Genomic DNA, 11,280 nt, shown 5'->3' on the forward strand with positions numbered 1-11,280 from the left:
ACTCTATTCTCTCCTCCAGAGACTATTCTGTCCCGGATCCCTATTGGCAGGAGGCGTGGGAAGGATGGGACCTGTCTGCGTACAAAGTCCCGAATCTGTAAGTACCTAAAGTTATTTCCCCTTACCAGCCCAAATTTCTCCTCCAAGCCCCTCCAGGAACATATCGCCCACCCTCCTCACCCGCCGCCATGTTCGAAACCCCCCATCCATGATCCCAGGGGCAAATCGATGGTTATCACATATTGGAGCCCAGACAGACGCACCCACCTCCCCTACATGCCTCCTCCACTGGCCCCATATCTGCAGGGCCGCCCCCACTACCGGGCTGGTGGAGTACCTGGCCAGTGAAAGCGGTAGGGGAGCTGTGACCAGGGCTGCCAAACTGGTGCCCCTGCACGAAGCCGCCTCCACTCGCTCCCAGATAGACCCCGTACCCACCATCCACTTCCTTATCATGGCTATGTTAGCCGCCCAGTAGTAATTGATCAGACTCGGCAATGCCAGCCCTCCCTCGCTGCTGCTCCTTTCAAGCATCGCCGCCTTCACCCGCGGGGATTTTCCCGCCCAGACAAAGCTCAGGATGATTTTGCCAGTCCTTTTGAAGAAGGACCGTGGGATAAAGATCGGGAGGCACTGGAAGATGAACAGTTATCTAGGCAGGATTGTCACCTTTACAGTCTGCACCCTCCCCGCCAGTGACAGCGGGAGTGCATCCCATCTCCGAAACTCCCTCTTCATTTGTTCCACCACTCTGGTCAAATTTAACTTAAGCAACCTGCCCCAGTCTCGTGCCACCTGTATCCCCAAGTACCGGAAACTTTCCTCAACCAGCCTAAATGGCAGCTCCTTCAATCTATTCTCCTGGCCCCTTGCCTGCACCACAAACATCTCGCTCTTGGTCATATTTAATTTGTACCCTGAGAACCGGCTGAACTTCCTCAATGTTTCCAGTATATTTTCCATCTCGGCCAGTGTGTCCAACACGTACAGGAGCAGGTCGTCCGCATAGAGAGAGACCCTATGTTCCACCTCACCCCTGGTCATTCCCTTCCATCCCTTTGCAGCTCTCAACGCAATCGCCAACGGCTCTGTGGCCAGCACAAACAGCAAGGGGAGAGTGGGCATCCCTGTCTGGTCCTGCGATGTAGTCCGAAATGATCTGACATTATCCTGTTCGTCCTAACGCTAGCTTTTGGGGCCTGGTACAGTAGTCTGACCCAATTCACCAGTCCCTCCCCGAACCCAAACCGTCCAAGCACCTCCCACAGATAGCCCCACTCCATCGAATGCCTTCTCAGCGTCCATTGCCACCACTACCTCCACCTCCTTGCCCGTCGGGGGCATCATGATCACATTAAGCAATCTTCTCAAGTTAGCTGTCAGCTGCCTAGCTTTCACAAACCCTGTCTGATCGTCCCCAATCACCTCCGGTACGCAGCCCTCAATTCTAATCGCCAGGACCTTGGCGTCTACATTGATCAGGGCGATTGGCCTGTATGACCCGCAAGGTTCCGGGTCCTTGTCCCGCTTCAATATCAGCGAGATGGTGGGTTGCGACATCGGCGGCAGCAGCAGGGTCCCTCTGTCTCTTGCCTCATTAAAAACCCTAGTCAGGACCAGTCCCACTATTTCCTAGAACTTCTTGTAAAACTCTACTGGGTATCCATCCGGCCCCGGGGCTTTCCCCGACTGCATGGCCTTTAGGCCCCCCAATACCTCCTCCACTCTAATCGGGGCCCTCAGCCCGTCCACTAGTCCCCCGCCTACTTTTGGGAAGGTTAGTCCGTCCAGGAACCTTTTCATCTCCTCCGTCTCTTCCGGGGGTTCTGAAGTGTACAGCTTACTATAGAAGTCCTGAAATACCTTATTCAGTCCTGCCGGGTACTCCACTCTGCTCCCCTCCCCATCAACCACTCTACTTATTTCCCTGGCTGCCTCCCTCTTTCTGAGTTGCTGCGCTAGCAATCTGATGGCCTTCTCCCATGCTCATACACCACTCCCCTCGCCTTCCTAAGTTGTTCCACGGCCCTACGCATGGATAGCACCCCCCAGTTCCGCCTGCAATCTCCATCTCTCCCTGAGTAGGTCCTCCCCTGGGACCCCGCATGCTCCTCGTCTAACCAGTAAATCTCCCTAACCAATCTGTCCATTTGCACTCTGTCCGCCCTGACCCTGTGAGCCCGAATTGAGATCAGCGCCCCCCTCACTACTGCCTTCAGCGCCTCCCACACGGTCTGTCTGACCAGCTATTAGCACATTACAGAGCCTGGTTGCCTCTTTATCTAATGGGAGGTTAGTTGCATATCAATAGCATGGCTCTGTTCTTTTGTATAAACAGGAGTGGGCAATCAAACAGCCAAGATAATGCTGATGGGTTCAAGCCTGGAAAACCCCAGCAGAGAACCTTTGTTTGAGGGGCTGGATGGAGCTTAGAGAGAGAGAGAAAGAATGCTGTTCTGAACAGTTGAGGGTAAGGCATTGGAAATCGACTAAAAGAGGTATTGAAAGTTGCCAGGGAGAAGGCTTTGGACCTTCACCTGTCCTGAACGAGTCACTCAAGGGAGGTCTCGCTAAACAGTACAGATGGTTTTGTATATTTGGTTGGCATGCTAACAGAGATATTCAGTCTGCACCTGGATTGGAGAGAGAGTGAGCGAGTGTGGGTCCTGTTTAAATATGATGCCAGGACCTTCAACCCATGCGGCAATGGCAGGGCAAGTGAATCACTGCCCGTCCTGCCATGGGATTAGATGAGCAAACTCACTGATGCATATATAATGTTTTGAAAAGCAGATCATCTGGTGCCTAGGAGGAATCATGCCTGCCCAGGCACTTTGACTCCAGAACAGAAAATTCCACCCTTCGTGACAACAAAGCAAAATAATTGGCAATTTTCAAAAAGCATCTCAGCCCACAAAAATGTCATGATTATGTATGTGGCATCTTAATCACTTACCTGAAAATCTGAGTAGATCTGTTCTAAAATGGTGGTGTCATTTTTCAGTGCACAATGGGATGAATGAGAAAGGGAGTATAGAGCACTGCCCTGCCATGAAGAACACAGTGACCTCGACATTCCAGAACTCCAGCCTGCCAAAAATGTACCCCTGACTGTTCTGACCTTGAGGTAACGAAATATTGGCGGCAGGCCCACCTCTTCGAGCAGAATCGCATCAGTTGGAAGCTTCACCTTTCTCAGGCTGCTCTTCGGGGAGCAGCTGACCCCAATGCTCCTTCCAAATATGTCGGTTGTTTGAGTTTTTTTCTCTCAGTTGCATGATATTTTTGTTGGAGCTCTGGGAATGACTCCACACAATTATGCTTCGTAGAACTCTATGGTGTCAAACTGATATTGGCTCTATACTTGGATAATTTATAATAATTTTGAATCCTGTTGGTTATTTATATGAACAATTAATATGATTGCATAATTCAGGAAATCATTGTAGAAAAATAAACGTTCAGAATTGTTTGAATGTAATCTCCGTCAAGTAAGTTTCTGACGTGTGCGGAGAGAAAAATGGACTCCAGTGTCAGTCACAACCACTCCAAGATAACATATAACATGATGGATTAGGAATAAAGTTACATTTGTTCTTTATGAGCAACATACCTTAACCATAACTTCCAACAGACGCCTCGAGTGCACTTTGAGTTTCTTACTTTGACCATCCATGTGGCACCTGTCATTCTGACACCATGGCTGTTATCCCAGATAAATGGCAACAAATGGCAACATTTATTTTGATTACTCTGATATGTAAACACAAGTTACACTAAATGAGTCCTAGTAATCCAAAGGTCTTAGTGGAGTTGGAACATGACAATTAGTTCTACTAACATAATACATCCATACAGCCCTGGTTCTGTATGTGAGAACGAGATCATTTTTTTTTTCTCAAATGTCTGGGTCGCCTGACATGAAAAGGTGTGGCTGTGGATGGTGAAGTACATTCCCATCTTCGGTGGACCTTGTTGTTGTAAAGTACTTAATATGTTATTTGTCTCTTGCCGCACCCCTTTTGTGGCTTTGAAGATGTCTTGATAGTTTTATTCTTCAAACTCCAGCATGTGCATGAGGTGATCGTCGAATACTTTCAGTACAGCAGGCTTCCATTCGGCCCTTCATATCCTTGCTGGTTCGCTGCAAGTGCAACCTGGCTAGTTCTACACTCTCCTTCTCCACCACTCCCCCGCCCCCCTTCCACATAGCCCGACACATTTTCACTCTCCAGATAATTATCCAATTCTCTTTTGAACTCTTCCATTGAATCTACCCTCGATGGCAACATCTGCAGGAAGTGTCAGCAGCTGCAGAAACTTGATCTCCGGGTTGCAGAGCTTGAGCGGCAGCTGGAGTTATTGGTGCATCTGCAAGACTGAGGAATATCGTGGATAGCATATTTAGAGAGGTAGTCACACCACAGCTAAGATATACAGACGCAATGAGGGGATGAGTGACGTAAGAGTATATAAGGGAAACAGGCAACTAGTGCAGGAATCCCAGGAGGCTATCTCACTCTCTAACTATTTTTTCATTTTCGATACTGGTGTTGCCCATTATGCTTTTACTTAATTGCTCTGTTTTAATAACCTTTGCCCTAGAGTCGCCAGGTATCTTTCTGATACCACCATGAGGTTCAAAGCCAAGTGCTGATCAATAACTCAATACACCAGTTAGTAAGTTTCAAACCAAAACACATTTATTATACACTCAGTCAATCACTACTCATGCAGAAAACTCTACTTACTAAACTATCACTGCTACTAAAGGCCTGTACTTAGCTTTCAAATGGCCCACCAGGTCAGAGGAACAATGGCCTTTGTCCGGTTCTGAATCTGCAGGCTTCAAGCTGGTATGGAATAGTAGCTAGGAGCGCCTATCTCATAGCGTGCGTTGACTGGAGACCTACTTGGTTGGTGCAGCTGCTAGGCAGGTCTCTCCTTGTTGAGAGTCACGGTCAAGAGTTCTTTGAGAGCTGCAAAGAGAGCGAGCTAAACTTGGGGACTCTACTTTATAGCCCCCAGGGGTTTCGCGCCCTTTTGGGCGGACCATGGACTTGGTCCCAATTAATTGGACCATGTCCCAATCGGTTTTATCGATTTCTCCAATACTGGAGTCGTTCCCTGATCGTTGGGCGGGCCCTATGTGTCCGTTGGCCTGCCTTTGTCCTAGCTCCCCGCTGGCGCCAGGGAGTCTGGTTTGGTCCTGATTGATTCAATGTTCTGATTGTTTCTGGGGATCGCTCATTAGTATGGAGATGGCTATTGGTTTCGGTTCTGTCTGAGTTCTGCAAATCTTAATACACAGGAAACCTTGTACCCGCTTGTTTTTCCTGCGGCTGGCCAATTTTCCCTGTACTCTTTGCGGGCATCCATTTTGGAATCAGGACGTGGCCACCCCAGGTGGCTACACTGCTGAGTGAGGTGGTTCCTCCGAGGACTGTAGCAAGAGCCCAGGTTCATGGCACCACGGATGGATCAGCTGCAGAGGAGGGGACAAGGAAGAGTGGGAAGTGCTTTAGTGGTAAGGGATTCCATTGTTAGGCAAGCAGACAGGTATTGCTGCGGCCACAGAGGCCAGTGATGACAGGGTCAAAGATGTCAGAGAACGGCTCCACAGGACATTATATTAGGGGGAGAGCAAACAGCCAGAGGTCATGGTCCACATTGGGACCAAGGACATAATTAGGGAAAGGCATGATGTTCTGAAAGCATGTATCAGGGAATTAGGAAGGAAATTAAAAAGTAATGGAACTTCAGCAGCAATCATCTCAGGATAATTCTGCATTGAACCTCACTTGTCACTTTTTTGCCAAAGGACAGGTTACACCTTAACAAGACTGGGATTAATGTCCTCTCAGGGAGCTGTGCGCGTGTGATGGAGTGGTAGTATTGATTAAAGACGGGGTTACAGTACTGTAGAGGAGGATGTTACAGAGCGGTGAAGGATAGAATCTCGCTGGTTCAAGGTTAGGAATGAAAAAGGTGGAGTATACAGACCACCAACTTGTGGAAGGGATGCAGAGAAACAAATCTGCAAAGAAGTTACCGAACGGTGCAAGAATGGTAGAATAATTATAATGGGGGACATCAATTATCCAAAATATGGTCTGCATTAGGAATAGTGCAAAGGGACAAGAGGAGTGAGAGTTTCTGGAATGTGTTCAAGATAATAGAACATAGAACATAGAACAGTACAGCACAGAACAGGCCCTTCGGCCCTCAATGTTGTGCCGAGCCATGATCACCCTACTCAACCCACGTATCCACCCTATACCCGTAACCCAACAACCCCCCCCCCCCTTAACCTTACTTTTATTAGGACACTACGGGCAATTTAGCATGGCCAATCCACCTAACCCGCACATCTTTGGACTGTGGGAGGAAACCGGAGCACCCGGAGGAAACCCACGCACACAGGGGGAGGACGTGCAGACTCCACACAGAGAGACCCAGCCGGGAATCGAACCTGGGACCCTGGAGCTGTGAAGCATTTATGCTAACCACCATGCTACCCTGCTGCCCCTAATCTTCCATAATCTTCTGCAGCAGTTTCTGATCCAACAAGAGAGCAGACAATGTTGGACTTGGTTCTGGGAATGAGTTGGCCCAAGTGGATCAAGTATCAGTGGAAAACATTTAGGGGACGGCGACCATTGTATCATAAGGTTTAGGTTGGCCATGGAAAAGAACAAGGAGCAATCCAGAGTAGGCATAATTAATTGGGGAAAGCCAATTTTGATGGGATGAGAGTTGTGTGAGTAGGAATCTGAGCATCTGAGTTGTGCGAGTAGGAATCATCTGCTGCTGGAAAATATGGGGCAGCATTCTCCGTTTCTGAGACTAAGTGTCAACGCCAATGGAGAATCCGTGGACTTTTACGACAGAAAAACCAGCGCCGCACACGGACCGATTCCGCTACCGTTGAGGGGCTAGCACTGGTTCCGTGTAGAACACAATTGATTCCAATGAAAAATGGTGCATATTCGCCGGGTCCGTGATCGACACTCAGGAGGCCGACAAGCTGCAGCCGTACATACACATTACACTCCCTACACACACTTTTATCCCAGCCAAAAAGATGGCACTGGTTGTGCTGGAGCATGCCCATACAGCTGATGGGTCATCTGGGGCCAGAGGGCACCCAGAGGGAGTGCCCTTGGGTGGCACCTCTATGACCAGTGGCACCCCCCTCTAGAAAAGACAATCAAGGATCAGCCTGATTCAGAAAAAAACTAATTGCAGCAAACAGGGAGCATGCTAACATCAATGTCTTCTATAAGCATGCAAATAATAGGACAGCACGGTGGCACAGTGGTTCGCATTGCTGCCTACGGCGCTGAGGACCCGAGTTCAAATCCCGGCTCTGGGTCACTGTCCGTGTGGAGTTTGCACATTCTCCCCGTGTCTGCGTGGGTTTTGCCCCCACAACCGAAAGATGTGCAGGTTAGGTAGATTGGCCGCGCTAAATTGCCCCTTAATTGGAAAAAATAATTGGGTACTCTAAATTTAAAAAAAAGTGGTGGTAAAAGAAAGAGGAGGGCCAATTAGGGATTTTTTAAAAAAGGGATTGCATGTGATGGCAGGAGAAATAGTGGGGATATTAAATGAGTACATTGCATCTGTCTTTACAGAGGAAGAAGATGCTCCCCAGGCCAAGGTGAGAGAGAAAGTAACTAGTACATATGAAGATTATTGAGAAGGTGATTTTAGAAAGGCTTTCTTTACTTGAAATTACTAAGGTATCATGACCAGATGGCATGCGTCGAAGGATACCGAGGGAGAAATTGCAGAGGAACTAATGATAATCTTCCAGTCTTCCTCTGACACAAGGACTGGAGAGTTACAAATGTTACACCCCTGTTCAAAAAGGGATGTAAGGATAATGCCAGCAACCACAGACCAGTCAGTTTGACTCAATGGTAGGGAAACTTCTGGAATCGATTATTCAGAAGAAAATCAATAGTTACTTAGACAAGTAGAGGACAATTAAGGAAATCCAGCATGGATTTATGAACGGGGTTGGTTTAGCACAGTGGGCTTAACAGCTGGCTTGTGTTGCTCGTTTTACTGGAGTGTGATTAACACGCCTCCGTTTAAAGGCCGTGTGCTTAACACTACTATGGCTCTGTATGTGTAATTATGCTCGGAGTCGCCAGGTGCCGTATTGAGACACCGTCACAAGTATATCAAGGTCAGGTTCAAAGTAATAAATCCATACACCGATTAGTAAGTCCAAACGATTGGTGTTTATTATAACAAATATAATAAATACACATGCATACGCTAAAGAGACTAACTTACTTCTAATACTAAACAACTAAATACTTATCTAGACAGGAACAGGCAAGGTCAGGGAGCAAGGCCTTCGTCCCGTTCTTGGTCTGTAACTTTCTGATTCGCAAAGTTGTCAAGGGCTAGCAAGGTCTGGATCACGTAGCGATCGTTGTGTTGGCACTTACAGTTCGATGGCTGAGGCTCAACGGCCGGTGATGAAACTGGAGTCAGGATGCGATGTAACAGGTCTGGGCCGGAGCAAAACAACAGACCGAACCATGTGCGGGACCTACTCTTATAGGTCCTAGAAGTCCGTGCCCCTTGGGGCGGGTTCTTTCACCTGCTAGGTATCTATTGGGTCTTTCCCAATCGATATCTTTCAAACTCCCCAATCTTAGGGTCGTTCCTCGATGGGTGGGGCGGTCCCTACGGCTCTTTGTGTTGGTTGCTTTGGCGCCATTCTGTCTGGGCGTCTATGGAAAAGTATCCATTGATACTTAAATGTTTCTATTATCCAGGGTCTGGATCTGGATCACCTAAGTACTATGCAGATCTGTTTCCCATTTGCACCTTTGGCTGAAACTCTGCACCTGGCTAGAAACTGGTTTCTGTACGTGCAGAATGCAAAACAGTCTTCTGCAAGCTGTTTGTCCTCACGATGACTGTTTTTCCCTGCAGTCTTAGCAGTTCTCCATTTTGTAGCCCAGTGTCCATCTTAGATGGCTACATTTGTAATGCAGAACAAGGCAGCAGGTTCAATTCCCGTACCGGCCTGGCACTGGAATGTGGCGACTAGGAGCTTTTCACAGTAACGTCATTGAAGTCTACTTGTGACAATAAGCGATTATTACGCTGATGATGAAGGAAAAAATCGTGTTTAAAGAACTTAGTTTTTTGATGAGGTAACAGAGAAGGTGGATAAGGGCTATGCTGTTGATGTGGTGTATATGGATTTTCAAAAGGTAATTGATACAGTGCCACACAACAGACTTCTGAGCAAAATTCTAGCTCATGAAATAATAGAAAAGTCAGCATTTGGACAAGAAATTGGCTGAGTGACAGGAAACAAAAGTGATTGCTGCTTTTCTATTGGAGGAATTAAATGTATAATTTTGGTACTGATGAACATTCCTGTGAAAGGATAGTATAGATGAGCTGAATGAAGTGACAACTTTCTCTTGGAGATATTTGTGTCTTTGCCGATGAGCTTTTGTAAAATAATTGGATTTGGTAATCTGGCTATAACCTGAGATATTGGCACTGTACAGGGAGAAATAAGCAAAGATTTTGAGTTGGAGGTCCCCCTTTGACTTTTGATTTGTTGGGAAGATACTGGAAGAATTATTGAATGGTGCATCGTTTAAAGACAGTGGAATCGAGGATGCTGAAACTAGATTGGTAAAATACAGAGTACAATCCCTATAGATCTGATAAATCTTCCGCAAATGCAAAACAAGGATCTGTGGGAGGGTAGCGAGATGCCACTTTGTATGACAAAAGAAACTGAATAGAAATCTGGTTAAATAAACGTGAGGCTACATCCGACAGATAGGAAAATGTGTGAAGATGACTTACGAATGAGAGTTTCCAACAGAGGATTAAAAGAAGAATTGGAACACCAATGCAAGACTGCAGAAGGGACTTGCAACTTGTGAACTAATCCAAAACATTACATGGTGCAGCTACACAAGAACGAAACTCGCTCAGCTACTTGACAAACAGCGTGACATGAAATGGTTAATAAGATCTGAAGCGTAAGAAAACATTTAAAAATGATTGAGGCACTGACACATACTCCACAGAAAAACTGAAGAGTGAATTGAAAGTCAAAAGTAAAAGGAAATTTGGATGGGGACAAATGAAGGCGAGGGAGATATAATACTAAATAAGAATTAACTACAAGATTGATACAGGTGAAAGGAGAGTTTGGGAATATTTGAAGTTTAAGCAATTAAATGTCATCACTGCTTTTATATGTACTTATACTACTCCAATTATACATTACCTAAAAATTAGTTGGTGAGGAGTGTTGAGGGAAAGGGCATTTGTTACCTTGGGCTAGGCCAAGAGCCAAAAGGGGGAGGAAATGAATAGATTTAGTAAAAGAGGGGATAGCGCTAACGCCCCTGCATTAGAGTAAAGAGCATGTGCTTGAACCCTGACTGAAATCTACACAATAGCAAGAGCCTTCCAGCAAGGCCTTGGTTCTTTACCTCAGAGAAAATAACCAAGCTTCTGGGCAAAGGTTTAATAATAAACCTATGTAGACAAGATTGGAATTTCAAACAATGTTCTGTGCACTGACTAATCGTATAAACAGTGTGTATCTGTGACTTAGAGGAGAGAGCTGTATTAGAATGCACTCCCTGTGAGAGCTGTATTAGAATAGAGTACTGTATGACGAGAGGTATGCTTCGGAGGTTTCTCTGGGGCAGAGATTTCAGGAATAAACTACTGTAACCTGCCCCAAAGTCTGCTGTGGTTGGTTGAAAGAAGTCCACTAAACAGTTTGTAGCGGAGTTCTCCATGGGTCAGTGTTGGGATCCTTGCTGTTCCCGATCTTTATTAATAAACAATATTATGGTCTGCAGGGCATGATTTCAAAATATGTGGATCATTCAAAGATTGTAAGCATTGTGATGAGGATAGCCTTGGACTTCTAAAAGGACACAGACACGTTGGTGAATTGGGCAGACAAGTGGCAGATGAAGTTCAATGCAAAGGAGTATGAGGTCATTAATTTTGGCAAGAAGAATATGGAGAAACAGTGTAAAATAAAGGGAGAAACTCTTAAGGAGGTGCAGGAACATAAAGACCTTGGTGAATATGTACAGAAGTCATTGAAGATCGCAGGGCACATTGAGGGGGCACTTCATAAAGCATTTGGTATCTAGTTCTTTCTTAAGGGGCAATTTAGTGTGGCCAATCCATCTACCCTGCCCATCTTTTGGGTTGTGGGTGTGAAACCCATGCATACATGGGGAGAATGTGCAAACTCCA

The sequence above is a fragment of the Scyliorhinus canicula genome, chromosome 3 (assembly GCF_902713615.1).
Source record: "Scyliorhinus canicula chromosome 3, sScyCan1.1, whole genome shotgun sequence".
Taxonomy (NCBI): domain Eukaryota; kingdom Metazoa; phylum Chordata; class Chondrichthyes; order Carcharhiniformes; family Scyliorhinidae; genus Scyliorhinus; species Scyliorhinus canicula.